Source organism: Lagopus muta, chromosome 2, assembly GCF_023343835.1.
Source record: "Lagopus muta isolate bLagMut1 chromosome 2, bLagMut1 primary, whole genome shotgun sequence".
In the NCBI taxonomy this organism is placed as follows: Eukaryota; Metazoa; Chordata; class Aves; order Galliformes; family Phasianidae; genus Lagopus; species Lagopus muta.
In genome coordinates, this window is record NC_064434.1 from 43,675,599 (window position 1) to 43,697,219 (window position 21,621).

Below are 21,621 nucleotides of genomic sequence, written 5' to 3' on the forward strand. Positions count from 1 at the left end.
TTAAGTAGCCCTGATACAGCCACTCCTTCAAAAGGAAATTTTTTTGCTCATTTTGAACAGGAAATTTCCTTTTCCTCTTAATTAGGCCCAAACTGTCAAGTGGTCTATTACCAGGAATTTCAGCTGTTTTTCTGAAACAAAGATTCACCTTTTCAAAATGTGTCTGCACACACACACACACACACACACACACACACACACAAAAGCACCCTAAATCTTTAAATTATCTTCAAATATTACTGTAGTTCATCTAACTGTAGAATACTGGGACTTTACTAAGCAAGTCACAGCTGTTTGGTAACTGTAGAGATTACTGCACTGGTTAGTTTACATTTAAAGATCGAGAAGTCCTTTCTCCATAAAAATAGCTTATATTACAGAAGTGCTTATACTTTAAATATAAATATTTTGTATTCAGGTTTTTAACCTGTTGAGCAGTCAAATATTTTTGTGTTAACTTTATTAAAATGTGTATGTGTGCACACTGCATATATTTTTAAAATAAAATAAAAGCATTTTCCTGACAAGGAAATTGGTCTTGGCAAAAAAGCCATCATTGACTTCCTGCTCTTTCATTAGATTCAAATAAGTGAAGGCAAATAAAAGTACAGATTCCTGCTTCTTCAGGGAAACACTGGTACAAGCCACCTAAAATTCAGCTAAAGAGTTCAGGTATTGAGGCCAAGCTAACCTGTTATTATCCCAGTCAGCCTCATTTGCATCTTCTGTCCATTCTCCAATTAGAGACGTTATTATTGTTTGCTTATCTTCTTTTGGTCTATATTGATGATGGTAAAAAAAAAAATATCACTTGGGCTGTTTGCTGCAGCTGCTATTTTGACTAACATACACAACTGGGACTTACCAAGATGTTGTGATGTAGGCAACATCATTTGTATGGCCGTATCATGAAATACACATTTATATAGCCCCAAAAGGTGATAAAATTTGGAAAGGTGCCAAACACTCAAATTCATCAGGCTCAGTATTTCAGCATCTCTTGCCCTCCTAACCTGGAATTAAAAGCAAAAGCTTTGAAATTTGGCAATGAGATAATAAGTAGAGCGGAAAATAACAGGGTAACATTACTCATAAAAACCATCTGAATTTCCATTTTTTAACCACCAGAGCTCTACATCAACATGAAGTGTCAGACTAGAAAAGGGAAAGTCAGGCTAGAGAGAATTTAAGTTACATCTTCTTAAATTGACTCAGCTTCATTAATTACACTTTTAAATGCATAGAGAACTGACTGAAGACAATTGGCTAGTGAAATCAGCATTGGCCAGTAACGGTTTCAAGAATCTACAGAAGATGGAAGAAGGATCAAAAACCAGAGAAACAAGAAGCAGTGCCTTTATTTAAGGAAGAAAACAAAAAAGGAACCAGTTGAATTTCAATTCCTTAAAAAAAAAAAAAAAAAAAAAAAAAAAAAACTGAAACAAAACAAAACTGACAAAAATTCTGCAAAGCAGTTTGTAACTGCCTAAAAGATAACACACAGCTGAGTGAAAGCCAAAAATCAGTGACATACACATGAGGATAGCTCCTCAACAAATCTTTCTCAGTTGTCTTCTTCAATAGGATAGCAAGTCTGAAAACAAGGAAGAGCTAGCACATTAGGATCATGATTTCAAGGCAGCTAAGGAAACTTTTTCATGATGGGGCTGCTGCAATTGGACAAAAAAAACTGTCTTATGCTGAATAAAGTCATTAATAGCTCACCACCAATACAGAAAGATGTAGCAAGTGGGACTGCATAGGAAACACCCCTAAATCTGGTTCTACACAGAATGATTTATGGAATCAAGAGAATGCTTACATTAATGATGTAAGCTCAATATGCTCACAAGGGTTGTGGGAATCTGAGAGGACAAATGAACTTCTAGAGGTTCTTGAAAACTGGAGAATTGTTCTGTATTCATCTAAAAAAAAAAAAAAAGGGAATAACAAGGGAATACCATTATCATGAAAGAAATACATTACTCTACAGTAGGAACTATCTACTTACAAAGACAGGAAGGGGAAACAAGATGCTAGAGATGCTCTGCTTGAAGGGTGAAACATCAAGGATTATGGCATGGTGAGGTCAACATGAAAAAAAAAACCAAAGTCCCAAAAACCATACCGTGATTCATACAGAGTAACTTATCTTCCAAGACAGAGGAAGCGAGCCTCTGTTCTGCTCAGCAGGATACCCTGTCATTTTGGTCAGTGTATATCAAAGATGTGAGCTGAATACAGCCCCCTGTACTCTCACCAAGAATAGTCAGAGGCCTAGAAAAGATGAGGGAGAAAGATCAGGAGCGGGGAGTAAAGCCAAAACACCACAGACATTTCACCTAAGGAGGAGGAGACAAAGAAGAGAAAGGAGATTCTGTAGTCTTAACAGCTGGTAGTCTTAAAACCAGTCAGAGGAACTTCCCAAGCATGGCCTAGATATCGTAACTGAGTCTTCCCTGGGGCATGTTGACATATCTAACAAATCTCTTTGGATCCTTTCCTATCTTATTCTATGGTTCTACAGAAACATTATTTAATATAACAAGCTATCCCACACGTAAGGAAAATATAACATGTACACATGGGAAAGTAATTTGGAAATCAGACTCCCAAAAGAACATTGGGAACTGCCAATCACACTCCATTGTGCATTTAAGCACAGTTCAGCTGCTCAGAAGGTGAGTTCGATCTCAAGTGTATAAAATAGGGATATCAGGTAGAACAGAAACAACCTGTTCTCCACACACTAGGTTGATAAGATCATTTAAGAGGATGGCGACTTTCCTGGTGTCTCAAATGATCTGGAAATACTGGACAGATAGTTAAGGCTCCAGTTGGACTTGATAAAGACAAGAGGCATCTTAGTACACAGCTTAAAGCAAAATTATGATATAGAACGTCGAAAGAGAGCTTGATTTTTTGAATATGTATTTGCACATATTACACATTGGTACATACACACAACTCCTAGTCTTATTAAGATTACAGAAAAAGAAAAAAGATTGAAAAAAATTATATCTTTCAGATTCATAAAACCACAGAAAACTACAGTGAATGAAACTGAAAAGTACTGAATGGAAACTGATATTACAAATTCTTCTTGAAGTACCACCATTTCCTAGCAGCAAACATACACCGCAATCTCTTACTATGGAAAAAGGACCACTGCTTCAATTTATTAAAGCAAGAGAACTTTCAGAAAGATATGCCTGCATTCAGCTGCTGGGAGAAAAACAAAACTCCATGACCTACATATACAAGAGATCAAATCAGATTATCACAATTATCTAACCTGGCCTAACACAGCCTGAACACCTATTTCCTTCAGCTATTCTACACGATGCTTCCTACTCTCTGCATTTTGCAGCAGAAAAGAGTCAAAAGGACTGAATGCAAAAGAAACCTGATGCAGAAACAGGTAGAAAGGATACTGTTTCAGATCCCTCAAATGTCAATAGCCGCAGATGGACCACTCCTTAAGTTCCACAGAGAAAGAAAGGAGCTGTAAGTCTTGGCAAAGTAGAAAACTCAAATGGTCACAAGGGGAGGGAAGAAATAAGGAGAAATATGAACGTAGCTATCCACCACGGAAGGCAGAAGTGGTGACTTTCCTTCTAAAAAGGCTCTGGGCATGAAATACGTGCAAAGAGAAGTGAAACTCATCTTCCCCCAAGGACACAGAGAATTAAAAAAGACAGTCTGCTGTCTCTCATGGCTTCCTGCCATGCTTTGTGTTAATTGTATCTGAGGCTTCCTAGCAGCCCCTTATAAGCTGTGAGGCCTGGCAGAACAGTTCAAAGTCACTCTGCTTTTAGGGAAGTCACAAAAAGCAAGGCTGCATTTCATTGTTGCTGTTGCACTGATTAATCCATGTCTAAAGCTACACTGTAAATCACACACTGTCAATGTTGACAATGTTTAATTACTGTATTAGCAGTTCCAAAAGAATCTTTCCCTTTCCTATATTAACAACCAGGAGGGAATTTTCCAACAATAGATTAAGTTTCCAAGTGTGGTTACTGTCATAAGGACTTAACCTTCAGCCCATCCTAACAACTGCTGCTAGAACAAATTCTCCCCTTGGCCAACGATGCATCCAACAGTGCTCCAAAACACTGTCAAGGGCTGCTACTGGATGTTCAGCAGAAAACTTCAGCAATGTAACTAATTCATGGCACCTGTCTGCTAGAGAAAATTTATAATTAGTAGTACAGCTGGTTCTTTTCTGTGATGGCAAAATAACACATTTGACAGGCTTGTAACTTACAGCTCCCAGGGTTAAGGTGTCAAGATTTTTGCAACAATGTTCTCAAAAACAATAAACTAACCAAACCAACCAACAAAGCCTAACAATAATGAAATCTCATGTCAGTGGTTGGAAAACAGAATGTGAACTTTGCTTAAAGATTTATTGTGTTGCAAACACATAAATGACTGCAGAGCAGGCAAGGCAAGATATTTACTCATAAAAGAAGAAGGGGGAAATTGGGACTTTGTTGCTGTTTTAGAAAATATTTTGCAATAAATTAAGTGAGAAGAGAGAGAGAATACAGTCAAGCTCTCTAGCTTAGAGTAAGTGCATTAGTGACATTTGAAAAAATAAACGATTAACCACGATTGGACAGGAACACTTGGAAAGAAGTCCTAAGGGATGGTGCTGTGAGGACTGGAAAGTCCCTGAGCAGCTGAATGGAAGGATGTGACGTTACAGCAGCCTCCAAAAGCTTGAGAACCCTAAGAGGCAAAGGGAAATGCAAGAGAAACAGACAAATTAAGTAAGTGAGGTACATGTTAGACAAGAAAACAGCAACAGACAGAAAAAAAAACTTTGTGATCTGGAGCTGTCGTATGCAGAAGAATAAGATCTTGAGTTTCTTCAGAAATCATGATTTCATTGTACTAGCTAGAACTACAATTTTCTTACATTAGTCTCAGTAATAAAATAATTAGGATTTGAAAACTTCTGTATACGTACCATACCATAACACCAGGAGTGCTGCCTGTCCAAGCTTCCTCAGATCACAGTGTCATATGAAAAGGTTTAAAAAGTACAGTTCTCATGGGACAGAAAAATAAATCCTGTTTTACACGTTGCATGGAAGCTACAGAAAATGGAAGAGTTTATATCTGTGAGGAAATACATAAATCAGGGAAGAAAAAGGAATATACAGCTTACATTACAGACTTCAGTAGTGAAGAGAAGGAAAACATAATCAGTGAGACCTACAAGAAAAGAACAAGCTGACTATGTTAAAGCACTGCTGGAGCTAAGCCATCTAACAAACACGGGAAACATTCTGAGAAAAAAATGCTGCACTAAGCATACTGAGACAATGTTTGGTCGTGAGTCAGGGGTGATTTTTCACATTAGGTAGGTTCTGCTCCATTTTTTAATCTTTTGTCTACCTTACAGTCACTCAAACAACTGCCAATTAAATACTGTGTTCTTATAAAACCGCTAAGGTTACTTAAATATCTAAAATCATGATTTTAAACGTGCACAGCATTTGAATTGATCTTTGAATGTCTTAAAAACAGTGCTTGCTACAGAGAAGAACAAAAGCCACAACTAAGTCAGAAACCTGAGTAGCAGCCTACCCAATCAATGACAGTTAAACAGAACCACCACCTTCCGAAAGCATTTTGGAAAACAACTTTCAATGTAGATACTTAACACTAGCTAATATTTCCTGAGCCCCTACCTTACTGTTTAAATATCCATTTTTAAAGCTGAATGTGAAATTCAAAGCTCCTGCTAATTTCTTATCCAAGGGCTGCTTTGGCAGCAATACCTCTGTACTCTTACATCACGCTATTCGTTAGCTAAACAAATCAAAAGTCATCTGCTTTGGTCAATACTTATAATTTTGGATGGAAGCTAAGAGCACACACATCCTACCTAGGAAGAACCACCTTAAACTTGGCAGAACAGTCAGGCAATGCACCCATTTTTTACCCCAGTATCTGTCCCGATACCAGTAGTGCATAGACTCTTTCCTAGTCAAATTACTTTAACCAGCCAATACAAAATTCCTGGGACAGATCAAATGTGCAATTGTGCAGAATCTGGAGCAATTTGTGTTTTCTACTTAGTGTTATATCAGCGTTATGAAGCTGTTGCTCTGAGAACAAAACTGAAAAATCCTCTTTTTCCTAATTCTGAAACTATGGACAAGGAAGTGCCACTCATAGACTTGTATTTTAATTGCTGTTGTGGAATTGTTCACCCCACCACTTATTGTTTTGTAGTGCTCAAACAGTCCTAGGAAAGGTTGTAACATTTACATTTATGATTTTCATATGCAAACTATATATTAAAATTGGGTTTAATTACAACTTAAATTTCCCCTTCTCCTCCCACAATAAGGAGATACAGCACACAGCTCTCACTGCATGATAAAACTGATGAAAGTGATTAAAACAGAACATGCTGTAAAGCTGCTCAAAACCACACTTGTGCTTTCTGCAGCTTCAGCACTTCCAGAACTTGCAGGAAGGCATAAATAGACTACAACAATGCAACAGAGTTCCACCAGAGATCTGAGACAATGTAGGCAAATACAGGAACTTCCCCCTTTCAAATCCAGATATTACCTGATCCACATAATATCCTACATCAAAAAATTGAGAAGATGTAAGTTGGGCACTAAGAAATGCAGAACTTGCCTTTGACTAAAATTTTAATCTGCATTCCCAGAATTTAATCAGAGAGTGGCTGTGCTGAAGATCACATTCAGCACATAATTTACTGTGTCATGTCAGCACTTAAGGGGACAGAATTCAAGGTGCATAAACAATTTCAAATACAAACAGCACCCTGCAGAAATTCTCACTAAGCAGCAACCCTGGAAACTTTGTCACCGTGGCACAGTGCTGCTGCTGGTACCCTGGGGTGCAGGGATAATTTTAGTCATGGACAGAAGCTTCTTCACTCATCACAAACAGATACTAGCGAACAGCAACTCTTATGTCCTTCCTCCACTGCAGCTCTAGAGGAAAGATAATCTATCAGGGTTAACAGCTGGCAGCTTTGAGGGCAGAGCCCACTCTGACATTCCTGTACCTCCCCCTGTCATACGTGATCTGAAAACTCCCTCCTGCTTCCAGACAACACCTGGAACTACTGCAAAAAGAGGTTTAACTCTGCAAAGGGAAGTCCTTCTTTTTAATACTTACATCCTGACAAATCTGAGTGGCAGTCATGGGACTAAGAAAAGGACTCATCTGTACTTCAGCTGCTTCTGTCAAAATATCTGCAGCAAAAACACACAGTCAAGGCTTTCTCAAAGGAAAGGTCATAACTATCCTTTCCAAGGAAAGATTAGGTCATATCTGTGCAGTGTGGGCTTGGTTTTTTGTGTTTTTTTTTCTTTTCTTTTTTTTTTTGGTTTGTTTTTAACACAATGCCTCAGTAATACAAAGCAATACAAATTTAGAAAGAAATATAGCTGTAAAATCCCCAAATGTAGACACAGTAATGTACAAAAGTACTTCTATTGCTGTATTTATGGCTATGGGTAAGATGGAGAAGAATATTTCTGAGCAGCAGTGTTATAAAATGGAGGGAGAGGGAAAGGGGATGAAGGAAAAAGCCCTAAAAGGTAAAAAAAAAAACAGCAAACAAAAACCCCAAACTTATGTTGATGCACAGTGCTTTCTATGTTCTATTTAACATTCAGGCCAATCAACCAACCCATTTTACTTAATTATGCAGCTCTTCCCCCCAAATTAAACTGTACTCATTATCTTCTCCAGCTTTGATTCAGTGATACAAGTGTTAGATTTGTCACCTGTAACCTATCCTTTTGTTTCAAGTCCTCCTTTACTCTTAAATACATTTACTTTGGGGATTTCTCTCTTCTTCATCAGCTTTTCAGCAAGGTGAGCTTACAGCCACCTGCTCACATAAGTAAAGACAGAAGGGAGGGGTTTTAAGTATCTTTTCAGTCACTGTAAGATCTCCAAACTTTGCATATTTTTGCCTTAGTTTCCCCTTGGAGCAGAATGTTCTAACACAGCCAAATCCCTGCGTGCTGGTGCAATTATTTATCAGCTTCCTTTTGGCAAAGATTTCTTCTACCTCTTATTTTAAGGCACTGAGGGTACCAAGGTGTTTCCTGTTCAACCATTTATCACAGCAGCTTATGATTTATTTTAACAAGAAACACAACATAAAAAGGATATCACAGAAAGCATACTGCCCCAGAGTGCAGGGAATACAGTTCTAAAAACCACCCAGATAATTCCCAGCTATGAACATTTTCCCACCAAAGGCAAGCATTGTTGTAATGTATGTTTAGCCATGACACTGGCTAAAGTATGGATTTCAGGAATTACAGCCTCTTCCCCACTCCCCCAGATTAGACTGTTCACAATACCACCAACAGGTTACATCAAACCCTACAGAGATCACTGACACACAGATGTATACACCCTAACACCCTACACCATGTTACTAAAATTCTGAATTTCCTTTGCCAGGACTCACCATCTAATATGTGTGGTACATGCAATTCCAAAAGGTCCTATACAGCTTCCACTTCCACTTCTAGATTAAGATATATCATTGCAAGCAGCTGATGAAGTTAATACACAGGACCTCTGAAACCTATACTAAGTTCCTTGAAGTCACTACAGATTTGTCAAAATCTATTTCTTTATTTAGCTTTTAATTGCTGACAGAACAGACCATGTTTCTGCTTCCTCCAGGAGACATGTAATTTAATCTCAGAATTCACTAAATGTGCTCTGCCTATTCCCTGGGCTGCATGACAAAAGATCCTGGCCAAGCATAACCTAAGCTAAACATTTCCCTCATTCAAGGGTAAACTTTTGGCCTATTTTAGCTTCTAAAAAAATCCAACCTTACTTAAAAAAAAAGAGACTTCACTTTTTCTTTAAAGACTTAACAAGAGATACTTGTACACAAAAGAAGTTTTCACTTTTTTCTCTTAAATTTACTTTTATCATTTATAAATTAGTGTTCTCTCAGCATAAGGAATTAATGAGTTATTTGCGCTGCTCAACCAGTCTACTTTCCATTTTCCCAGCCAAACATCTGTAACTGCCCTCCTCCATCTGTTCCTTTCGAAGCAGTTACATTACCGTCTTAATTGCCGCAGCTTCCTTTCCAGTTTCACCAGACAATGGATTGGTGCTTTCCTGAATGAGGATGCCTTCCTTCATTTCTATCATTCCATCTTCTCCCCTTTGCTAAATAGAGGTGATAAAACGAATCACAACAAGCACAGGCTTGTCCCTTCTGCTTGAAAAAATTGCTTTTGTTTCATTCTGAGTAATCCATCCACATTAGCTGCTCCAAGATTAAAATAAAGAGACTGAAGAAAATAAGACAAATTCAAAACGAAGACAAGAGTAAGATAAAAAGACACATTTAGAATCCTATCTAAAATACAGGTTACATTTGGTCTAAACAGGCTGGAGAGAAGGCCTGTAAAAGGCTGTTCACAATCCATGTGAACATGTTCCTATAAAATACTGTAACCACTGTTCAACATTTACATGTTTTTGCTTGTGTTCAGTGTTACTCAACTGGCCATTTTATTTAATATACTCAGTGTGATGAAACGCTACACTACTCAGTGTTCTCAACTTAGTCCATACGCTACGCAAATATTGCCCAGGTTGTAAGAAAATCTGTAAAGGTGAGAATATTAAAGAAAACAAAACAAATCTGTAGAGCAACAATCCCTCATGCTGAAGAATCAGACGGTAATGTGCAAAATGTACAATCTATTTCTGTATGTCTCACATCACAGGGACTAACAGATCAGACTGAACAACAGAAATTTCTCCACAGCATACTCAGCAGCTCTGAAACCAAGCCATTTCATCATTTTATTGATCTAGGGAAAAGTGTAACTTAAAAGAACGTTCATAGATCACTGCTAAACAAATTAAGTAATTCCCCGGGTCCCTGGATCTAATGGATATAGCTAAAGGTCTAAAGTGCACTTCTTGGGTTTTTGTTTGTTTGTTATTGTTTGAATGGTGTGTATATAAATGGAACTATAAAACTCATACAGAAGGTTATTTTCAGATTGATCTGACTCAACAAAGTACACTTAAAGCCTGCTTACACAGATTTTGTGTGGGATCCTCTTTTGCCATTATCAGCACATCAGTGCCTTCCATACAGCTAGCTGTATGTAAACGTCATTCTGAGTTAAGAATTTAAACAAAGAACATTGACTTGCGTCTCACAATTTTAAATATATTCCCTGGTAGTTCCTCCATAAATACAGGTGTTATTATTTCCTCACCACTTCTCTCCAAAAAGCAAGGAATCTGAATGGGATCATTTGAAAACTTATGAAAACCATCACTAATGGTGCAGATTTAAGAATGTAATTAGGGCTAAGCTACACCAATCAGAACTAACATAACAAGGCAGGCCGTTCGAAAATCTTGATGTTACATCTATCCACATAAGGATAATAGATTGTTATTCAAAAGCAAACTAGCAATTATAGCATCAACAGCCACAAAATTTACTCATGTTTAAATGGAAAAACAATTATTTAGGGGAAAAAAAACCCAACTAGCTTAGGTTTAAAGAACTTTCTGGAAGTTTTCCTGTCTTGCTTATAATCTCTCCCCTGATCCGTTTCTCTCCTCATCCTTCTATGCATCTCTGCCTTTTCTTGAAGGCAATTACCTCTACAAGTCAATATTCCTGTATTTAGTGTCCATAAAAACTTTGATTACTTGATAAATATGTTAGTTCCCCTTTCACAAACAAGCATTTCACAACCTTCTGGTTCTGAGTGCATCTCATTTGAACCATAACAAAAGTAGTACTTATTTTCCATATTGTTGGTCTCCTTTGGTTAATGAGTCCTGATGTATTGAGTTATGCCAGATACTTACAGCTGATCGTTACAGCTGATCTTACAGTCGTTACAGCTGATCAAGTCTCTCATTCAGTAACAACCTATAGAAGTGCAGGGTTTTAAGTCAACTTTTCTTTAAATTAAAAAAAAAAAAAAATCAACAAAACAAACAAAAATAAATGCAGATCTATTTAAATTGATTTCAATTAAAAAAAAAAAAAAAAGCTATAATTCACTGAAATATGACCAGGAATAGATACTAGGCATTTGCAAAACAAAGAAAAAACCACGATTGCAATTGCATACAGAACATTACAAAAGGAACATAAAACAACTTTAAAAGAATAACTCCTTTCACAACAAGCTGAAGTCAGTACATTATTATGAAGCCTGAAAAATAGTTTCAGCTGTAGTAAAGATGCAAACAAGTTATTTAATATCATGTATACCCACCCATTAAAATGTGAACAACAGTTCTAGACAACTCACACAGGCCTCATTGTGCTCAGGAGAAAAGCCTGAATTCATTGCACTCATTTAGCTAAGCCTTGCAGCAGTTCCAAAGAGGTTAACTGTTTGCTCAAGCTTATTTGGCTATTGAATGCAAGATAAAAGATTTCTAAATCAAATGTTACATATTGTACCTTATTTTTAGGAAATGAGCAGATTGCAGAGGTGTGTTCCTAGTGGGCCAATCCCAAGGCTGTGGCAGAGAGCTGTTTCTCCTGGCTCCACAGCAACTTTGAAGGGAAACTCGTTGGGCTGTTTGTGTCGACAGCACTGCTGATGGATGGCTGCTTCAGGGGAAGAGATCAAGCTGTGTGGTAAATCTTTCTATTTGTCCCATCTGCTTTTCTATTTTAAACAGCTGCAGTGGTCAGACAGGCACTCTACATTAACTACACATGAATTGCATAAGAGAAAACATTTATGTAAGTGAAAACATGGCTTAGATTCATCTTTCTATTCTTAAACTGAACATGGGAACTTCTGCAAGCAATTGTGGAAGTTTACCATTGTTTCCCATCTATCTTTAGGAAAGAAATGACCTGGCCAACATGATTTCACAGCTATGAGGAGGTCACTGCTGCAGTCATAGCAGGTTTCCAGATGATGGCATTCTCCACCCTTCTTTCTGCTCCTGCTAGCCCCACTTTGCAATGAGACTTGTAAAATGGCAGAAGTAATAGGCAAACAGAGTATGTTTATTAAGATACACCCTTCAAATATACAAAGGCACAACACAAACCTTACTTAGCCCTGTAGCAAAGGACTTGGAGATTCTGGTGGATAGAAAGCGTGACATGAGGCAGCAGTGTGTGCTTGCAGCCCAGAAAGCCAGCTGTGTCCTTGGTTGCATCAAAAGAGGGGTGGCCAGCAGGGTGAGGAATGCGTTTGTTCCCCTCTCCCTCACCCTCATGAGGCCCCACCTGCTGTACTGCATCCAGGCCTGGGGACCTCAGCACAAGAAACACATAGAGCTGTTGGATTGGGTCCAGGGGACTGTGAAGACCATGAGAGGGCTGGAGCACCTCTGCTATAAAGAAAGGCTGAGGGAGCTGAGCTTGTTCAGCCTAGGGAAGAGGAGGCTCCAGGAGACACCACTGCAGTTCTCCAGTATTTAAGATGGAGCTTACAAACAGCAGGGAAGCTGAGTTCTTTATACAGTCAGTGATAGGACAAGGGAGGAGAATGGCTTTAAACTAAAACAAGGGAGATTAGGTTAGAAGGCAGGAAGAAATTCTTTAACTCAGAGGACAGTGAGGCTCTGGCACAGGCTGCCCAGAGAACGCCCTACCAATTCAAGGGTTTCAAGGCAAGGTTGGATGGGGTCCTGGGTAGCCTGATCTGATGGGTGGCAGTGGAGCTACATGGCCCCTAAGGTCCATTCCAACCTAAGCCAATCTACAATCTTGTCTTGCAATTGCACTATGGTTGTGCTAGCACAAGGCATGTCCATTTAGCTTTGCTTCAAATGTCCTCATTTCAAAGGACTGCTGTACAGGCACAGATTACTACCAAACACTAAGTTGAGGAGGCTGCAAACATATTGAGACAAGCAAAAGTTTTTTTTGTTTGTTTTATTTTCAAAAAAGGTGATTAAATTAAGCCAGGTTTTCTGATCAGATTCCACTTTGGCCAAATCCTGCCTTCCTGTACACTACCGGTATGTTACTTTTTGTATCCTAAGATACTGTGGAGTTCTATTAAACAGCTTCCTTACTTCTTAAAGCTAGCTACATTGCCACAGCAAGTGAGAAAAGCTCAACACGTTAAAAGATGAGCTCCTCACCATTCAAAACAAAACAGTCTTAGGGTTCTAAGGAAAGAAAATGCAGGCATATGTGGATGCAAAGGCTATTAAAAAAAGTTGCTTTCAAGTCCTATTACTTGTGCTCTCTTCTCCCCCAGCTTATTTTTCCTTTGAAAGCTTGAGTATGTTTGAGCTACTTCTGAATTACAGCAAATTAAAAGTTAAGAATGAAATGAAATGGCAATAGTGCAAATAGCAGCATTACAGGTTGCCTGTTCATGGTCTTAGGAGAGATTACATCTCTTGGGTATAATGATTTCCACTGTGTTCTATCTAAATTTAAATTTTCTTCACATGCAAGTTACACTGTAGAAGCTTTCTGAAGTGCAGTAGTGTATAAAAGTTAACTGGAAATACTGCTCCTTCAAATAAAAATATCCCCATAACTTTATCCTAGCAGTTCTTCTGCATAACTTAAAATAGTAAGAATAATTTCCATTTTACATATAAGCAAACTGAGATGAGGCAATAACTCATCTGCCCCCTACCCAATCCCAGAACTTCTTTGCTTCAATTTCACTAAAGAAGGTGCATTTTAGAGAAAAGTGCCAGATTTCTTTGTAAGGAGTCTTGAAAAGTCACAGAATCACAGAATGGACAGGGTTGGAAGGGAGCTCAAGGATGATGAATCTCCAACCCCCCTGCCACATGCAGGGCCACCAACCTCCCCATTTAATGCTAGACCAGGCTGCCCAGGGCCCCATCCAGTCTGGCCTTGAACACCTCCAGGGACGGGGCATCCACAGCCTCTATGGGCAGCCTGTTCCAGCACCTCACCATTCTCACTGTAAAGAACTTCCCCCTGACATACAACCTAAATTTTCCCTCCCTCAACTTAAAGCCATTTCCCCTTGTCCTGCTGTTATCAACCCTTTCAAAGAGTTGATTCCCCTCCTGTTTGTAGGCTCCCTTTAGGTATTGAAAGGCTGCAATGAGGTCACCCCACATCCTTCTTTTCTCCAGGCTGAACAAGCCCAGCTTCCTCAGCCGGTCTTCATAGGGGAGGTGCTCCAGTCCCCTGATCATCTTCGTGGCTCTCATCTGGACCCCCTCCAACAGCTCCCTGTCTCCAACTCCAGCTCTCTGTCTTTCTTGTACTGGGGGCTCCAGACCGGGACATAGCACTCCAAATGGGGCCTGACAAGAGCAGAGCAGGCAGGGACAATCACCTCCCTGTCCTGCTGGCCACTCCTCTTCTAATGAAAAAGTCAAAGAACTCAAAGAAAACACTCACTTGTCAGCTCCTTGAAAGATCAAAGCCTTATTATATTTCCCTCCACTCTGTGAGACAAACCAATATTGAAAGAATCTTTCAACAGAAGAACACATGAAGTTGGTAAAAGCTTCAGAAGTTAAGACATGATCTTAGAAGTCATCCACCATAACTTTTACTGGCAGACTTTGAAACTGACAAGTTCATAGTTCCACTGTAAAACTTCTCCACTATGACAATTCAACAACAGAATAAATAACTACATCTCAGGATTAATCTCCTACAGTCAAATCAAAAGTTACTTTATTAGAAAACTGGCTGTTTGTGCAGCTTATATTACTTCAAAAGTCTCATTTTAGAATAACTTTTCATCTTTAAATCAGTTTGAGGCTGTTAGAAAAAACTTGCACCTTTTACAAAGAATTCTGGGACAGGGATTGTCATCTTCTATGTTCAGATGGACCCAAACTAGAAATCTTGAAGTAGTAATTCTAATGACAATATAATACAATGCTACCACCAGAAAGCACTGGGTAAATAATGCTAAAAAGTACAAGCACCTTGACAGAGACGTATTAAAGAAATCTACAAGAAGTCACAACACACTGGAACAGTGGATGCCCCATCCCTGGATGCATTCAAGTCCAGGCTGGATATGGCTGTAGGCAGCCTGGCCTAGTGGTTGGCAACCCTGCAACATGGCAGGGGGATTGAAATTAGATGATCTTTGAGGTCCTTTTCAAACTAGGCCATTCTATGATTCTATGAAAAACAAACACACAAAAAATTACTACTTACCTACTTTTGGCTCTTAGTGCTGTACCTTAGATTCATGCAGATGATGCAGACTATTTTGACAGAGTACTACAACTTAGCAACATCAAATTTTTACTGCCCAGAGCCTGAAAGTTTTTTCTTCATTTGTGATTTCAGACAGCTAGATGCTATTTGCCTTATATCCTCACTTCTCTCTGTTACGCTGTCACATGTCAGAAGCGCACATTGCTGCAGACCTGCACGCTGCATGATGCAAGTATGTGCTATCAAAAAGGACAGGTACTGATACAGGCTCAGCACAGAGCACATAGACACACATCCTGTCTGTGCAGTCAATACAGAAATCAATAGTTTCATGCTGTAAGCACCAGTGGAACTAAACATAGGTTCTGCATATACAGAACAAACAGCACTATCAGTATAAAAACAGTAAGATGATGGAAAAAGTTGTAAGCAAAACCAGCGAGAACACTGAAAAACATAATGAAAACTTGGGAAGAGGAAGACTCAAGATTTCAAGACTTGCTGGTTGTTAGGCATGAAGTGTAATAATGAAATTGGTCTAGGCAGAGTTTAGACCAAACAATATGCAAATCAGACATCAGGAGATTATCTACTTCAGCCTACAGGGAACACATTGGTACAGAGTAAGTATTTAGAAGGCCATAAGAGCATATCACAAGCTCAGTTAACATGGACAGAATTTACACAAGGCCACAGCCATTAAAAGAAAACCCAACTCAAAACTGTTTTTAGCCAAGCACAGAGACATTTATTGAATAGTTGTTACCATTCACATTCCTTTTGTTTCCAGATTCTACCAACCTAACATTTGTAGATTCCACTCTTCACTCATGATAGCTGGCTATTGAGCTGTGAAATGACTGATTGCTAACTGCCAAGTATTCTTTTGTCTTAGCAAGATATATACATATCAGCACGCACACACAACCTACTTTGTTCCAACTGTATACTTTCACAGCTGACATGAAACTGGTGTGAATGACATGTTTCATTTTTTGGTTATCACAACAACCCAGCAGAGAATGAACTACCCATCATTTGGTAATCAGACTATTAAGAACCCAAAACAAGTAAAGAAAATCTTGTCTACCAAAACCTGTACATTCCACAGGACACTCTTCATGAAAAGAACACCCAACAACTGGACAAAGATGGATGCATTTCAGGGAACATTTATGATATTACTATTAGCTATACTTTTTCCCCATACTTTTCCAAAGAAAAAAAGCACACTGATGTGAGATGACTCAACAAGTTTCAGAAATATCTGCCTAACTTCCCAAGCTACTGTGTTGATCCCCGTTAGCCAACATACGGTTCTTTCCCACTCCAGAAATGGCAACCAGACTTCATCTCTTACTTCAGCTCCATCTTCTCTGGACACAGCAAGGAGCATACATTACATCTCTGTTCTGAGCACAGCTGGACAGGGCTCTGCCCACTCCAAACCCACATGAAGCAGCAAGCTCCAATACCTCAGTCCTTCTAGAGGCTGGATCTTGTTGCCAGAGGTTCAACTGTTAGATTACCATTAACTCAAAACCTTACTTTATATTTTTTTACTTTGAGATTCTTATTTCATGGAAGTCTAATATCATTTATGCGTGTGTTCTCTCCTTCAGCTTGTAACTTTATATTTTTTAAAAAGTTCATAAACTAGCATTTGGACAATGGAAACATAGGAGCCCAGAGAGCTTGCCACTCTTTTGTAATATTCCTGCTATTCCTGGACTCGCTTTGGTCCGGGCACAGAACCAACAATCTCAAAGCTTCTATACTAGTCACTCCTTTCCCATTCAGCTGAGTCTGATAAGTCCAAAGGGCCTGGGAAATGTACCATTGTGGGCCTAAGACATTCAAGTCATTGTGCCATAGATTCATTTAAAAACATACAAAATCCAGGATAAAGAGATTCCCAGCATGGAGAAATCAAACACTAGCTGTGTGGCACATTACACAAGCAAAATCTCGCTACACACAACTCTGCACAAACTACTGCTTCCCCTGGTTCCATACAATCAGTACAATTCACAGTAAAGAATTGAACAGTCTGACTCTCCTTTCAAAGAGGCTGATAACTTCACCTTAAAAGGAAAGCTACCTTCTTTGTTTCTGTTTTGTTGCTCATTTCTTCATTTGATTTTTTGAAGATTAAAACTTCAAAAGAGGAGGAGAGGAACTACCCCAAAGGCAGCCTGCTAATCTGACCACAGGTCAAACTTCATTTTAATACTAGCTATTAAAAAAAAAAATCTGAAATACTCACACAATTTTGAAGTCCAAGATTTAGATGATTATTGTGGTCTTTTTCAACCCAGGCCATTCTGTGATTCTACGATTTTCAACTCTAGGCTTCTGACATTCATAAGAGCTAGTACTACTAACACATACTAGATATTCACCCCAGGAATTGTGTAGCTAATTCATGTCACTTAGCGGGTGTGGGGAATGACGGGAGAGGGGGGAACTTAGCTTGGTCTCATGGGAAAATCGGGAAAGAAATGACCATGGTCTGCCATCTATAATCTTGTGCCAAGAAACTAAACCAGTAATTGTCTGCAGCATCACTTTATGTTTAGCTTGTTCTAGATCTTCTTCCTTTCCAAAATCTTTTGAGAAAAATATAAGATGATGGAATATATGCCTTAGCATGCAGATTTGCATGAAAGGCAAAATATGCATTAATAAAAGCTCTTATCAGAATAAGTTCACACAACTGCAAACAATCAATTCACCACAGCCATGTGAGTTAAATCTTGTCAGTTCAGCCACAGGAACTGGCAGGATATTCCCCCTTAACACATTTTACACAGCAAATCAGACAAGTCAGCTTTACAGATGAGTTACTCAGAACTTCATTAAAACACTGTAGTTTAGTTCACATGCACTCAAGCAAAGAACCTGTAAATCAGAGAGCCTGAGAAGGAAGGCAAGTATTGCAGCATACCCTGTGAGATCAGTCTCAGAGAAAGACTTGGTTGTTCTTCAGGTTCCAGATTTTCACAGCACTTTTAACAGAACCTCTGGTTCCATACTGCTTGCAGCTATCCACTGTAAACAAGACTCAACTGCACTCAGATCTGTGTTCAAACGAAATTCTATTAAACAGAGTTGAAGGACCATGTCACTAAAGAGGCATGTATTTCAACTCCTATTGTTCAGTATAATTAGGGGGGGGTGAGGAAACAAGAAGGCCTCTGCACATTTAATATATGCTATTATGTCATCTAGTTGCATGTTTGCTAGAGGCTTACTTCATTTGGCCTGAATATAAACTTGGAAGAACTTCAGGTTCTTTTAATGGTAATGATCTAGTTCATGTATAGTACAGTCAAACAAAAAAGCTTGGCATGAATAAACTTAAACAGCAACAAGAATATACTTTTGTCTTCAAAAAGAATTTGAACTTCACCCTGTATTAAACTCTCTGCAGTGTACAGTACTTGTTGACATGGTTTTGCTCTTCCTCCAAACCTCCCTCCCGGTTCTGTAACTTCACTTCAGCCACTCAGCTGCATTAGTGCAGGTTACATATTGACATCTTGTTGCACCTGGGTTTCAAAAACAAGTTAAAAGTCCACTAAGGAGGAATTATTTCCTTTCCAAGTGCTAAACTGTACAACAGTCATACACAAACAACACTGAAATGCTGAAGCACTGTTCTTTTCTAGATCAGAACATGTTCCTCTATAACATATCTATAAAGATAAAGAGAGAAAACTCAAAGGAAAGGATTCTAGAGACACTCAATTCTGGTTCAAACCTCCACTAAGACCTTCTACAGCCATTCGAGGGTAAGAGAGCAATGAATCTATAGTGCCCTCAAGCGTGAGGGAGTGTGAAGTGGAAGAAGGACAGAAATATTTTAGAAATAGAAAAGCTCTTGAGCCTTTGGAAATAACCTTGGCTGATGGAAAAATGTACTTTCTTGTACCAAAAACAAAACAAAAACAACTGCACCTGTCCTTATAAGTTATAGACTGTCCAAAACAATTTACAAACCTCCATTTTAACTGTCTTTTCAAATGCTTTTGCACTGGAAGTTTCATGTTCATTCTCAGCATAGCAACAAAACAAAGAAGTTACCTGATGCAGAAGCCTTAAAAAGTATTTAAAAGGAGGAGCATCTTAGTAGAGAATCAAATTTTATACTGCAAGTATGTAAATACATAAAGTTGGACAAGTTCAGTGCTCCTCTAGACAACAACACTCTCAGTGCCTGGACCTTACAGCACTTTGGTCTATCACCAAGGAATACAGAAATAATATTGCATTTAAGTGAATGTTGTCTGAAGTGCATTACCCTCACTAATATTCACAAAATACTACAAATCAAGCCAGCAGGGAGCACTGAAGAGAGGAGTGTATCTCTCATAGTGATGGGGCTTTCTGCCCACAGGCATCTATTCAAGAATGCAACCAGAAGCCCAGAGACTAGTTCATTCACCTCAGTGGTCCGGTCACCAGGTTGCTTAAGAAAGACAAGCCAAGTTCAGGTAATTAATCAGCCCAAAGTGATTTCAGCTTCTCCGCCCTAAAACACAAAGTTCAGCTGCTTAATGATGGCAATACTGTCAGCACTTTATTCTGCACTAGGCTTGTTTTACATGCAGTTCTTAAGCTGTTCAATGGCCCAAAAATGAGAGCAAAAGCCAGTACAATACACTCATCTCGGGAGCACAGGCATGTACAAGGCAGGACTTGGAATCACCTCGGGCAGGAAAGGTACTGAACCTCGAGTCCACCCTCTTTGAGAACACTCTCACCACTAAGCTGTTTTTTGGCAGTGGGAGAAGTAGCTGCTTTGTTTTGTGCAAAGCCCATCTGATAGGCCTGCTATAAACATGCTGCAAGAACACCGTGTTCCCTGAGCTCTGAGACGAGATAGAGAGGGAACCATTTAATCTATGGATCCAGGGCGAGTTTGAGCATAAGCATGAAACTACTGCCCCTTTTCAAAACTGAAACACACACGGGTGAATGGCTGCTGAGGTTCTGCATTAGTGCTTGCTGACTTTACTTGAAGGGCAAGAAGGGTGATGAGCTTTGAAGAACTGAGTTAAAGTACGAACACAAACCTTCAAGAACTCAGCTCCTGTCTTTGGGCTGCTGAGTTCTCTTTCAGTGACTCAGTATACTAAGACCAGGACCTTTGTCCTGTATGATGATAATTCAACCAAACACAAAGTTTCCCATGTTGCTGACCACAGGCGCCACAAACATTAAGACTTCTCACTCCATTTTATAGAAGAAACTATGCTATAAACCCACCAATTTGGAAAAAGCAAAGCACTCTGGTATTTCCTTGCATAAGAACTAAGTCTCCCTAAATTATTCCAACTTTCAGCCTTTAAATTTATGTTCTGTGGCACAGAAAACCTTACTTTCAGCATTATCTCTTCCTAAAACCTGTTGAAAATCCTCACTTCTTTCACTGTTATTGTGAGCTAGATAGTGCAAACAGAGCAAGGACAAAGCAATCAGTGAAAATGAAGAGTCACAGTGATGATATAAACATATATCAAGCGTTTGAATTACTGCTCAAATCATCTTCAGGAGGCTAGGCAACACCCAGAGCTGCAAAAATTTGTACCGCATTGCATATGGGAACATCTGAAAAATATGGCTGTGTAACTTTCTTTAGCACGCATATAATAAAGGAATGGAAACAATTGGAGGAGTATTTAAGTGGCCATTACAAGCTCCTACACTTTTTTTTCTTCTTTATCTAGAAATAATACCTACTTTCTGATGCACTAGTGTCCAGGGGACACAGTCTGTCGGATCATGGCCATAGCTGGGGCTCAGCTACATAGAGCACCACTGCAGATGGAAGAACATTTGCCATCAAGTCATGTGGCAGGAGGGAAGCCAAAACACCGCGCAACAGCCAAGAAGCGTCACCTTGCAGGGTCACTTTGAGCCCATCTGAGCAAGACCTACGTAATGAAACACAGTCACAAAACAAAATCTAGCTCTTTCCCATGCCAATGAGAAAGAAATTCTATCTTCCACTATCTTACTTTGTAATAGTGGAAGATCAGGCATTTCAGTAGGGTTTTCTAAAACTCAGACTGGACAGTGCAGAAGTAGTTTTGCATAGCTTGCAACAGATAAAATAGAACAGCAGAGAGTAGCATGCGACACATGATTTTACAAATAACATAGTTCAGCAGTTTTGTTTTAATATGAGTTAAGAAGTCCCAGAGCATTAAATGTCTGCCTTATCACCAACTAACTGAAGTTTACTTACTGTTCTGTGATTTTCCAACAAAGAAAATTTTAGCTGCTTATCTTTAATTAAAATTCTTCCTTGTTAGGTTCATAATTTAAGCTAGGAATCTAGAGAGTCACAAAAATTCTCTGCCAGTTCTCTTTCCCTCTCTTGCTGGATTCTTTGGAAAAAGGAAACAGACTGATAGCTTTTTTTTTTCCCC

The 21,621-nt window shown here is 39.0% G+C and overlaps 1 protein-coding gene and 1 long non-coding RNA gene across 4 annotated transcripts in view; both read right to left on the reverse strand.

The window, feature by feature from the left end:
- The window catches only part of SESN1 (sestrin 1), a 74,321-nt gene that overhangs the window by 38,206 nt on the left and 14,494 nt on the right, over positions 1 to 21,621 (reverse strand). The window lies entirely within an intron of this gene.
- LOC125689906 (uncharacterized) lies at positions 792 to 9,100 on the reverse strand. Its single transcript, XR_007375451.1, has 2 exons — positions 4,979 to 9,100; positions 792 to 1,013 (listed from the first exon to the last, which is right to left on the reverse strand). It is a non-coding gene; the product is annotated as an uncharacterized LOC125689906 (long non-coding RNA).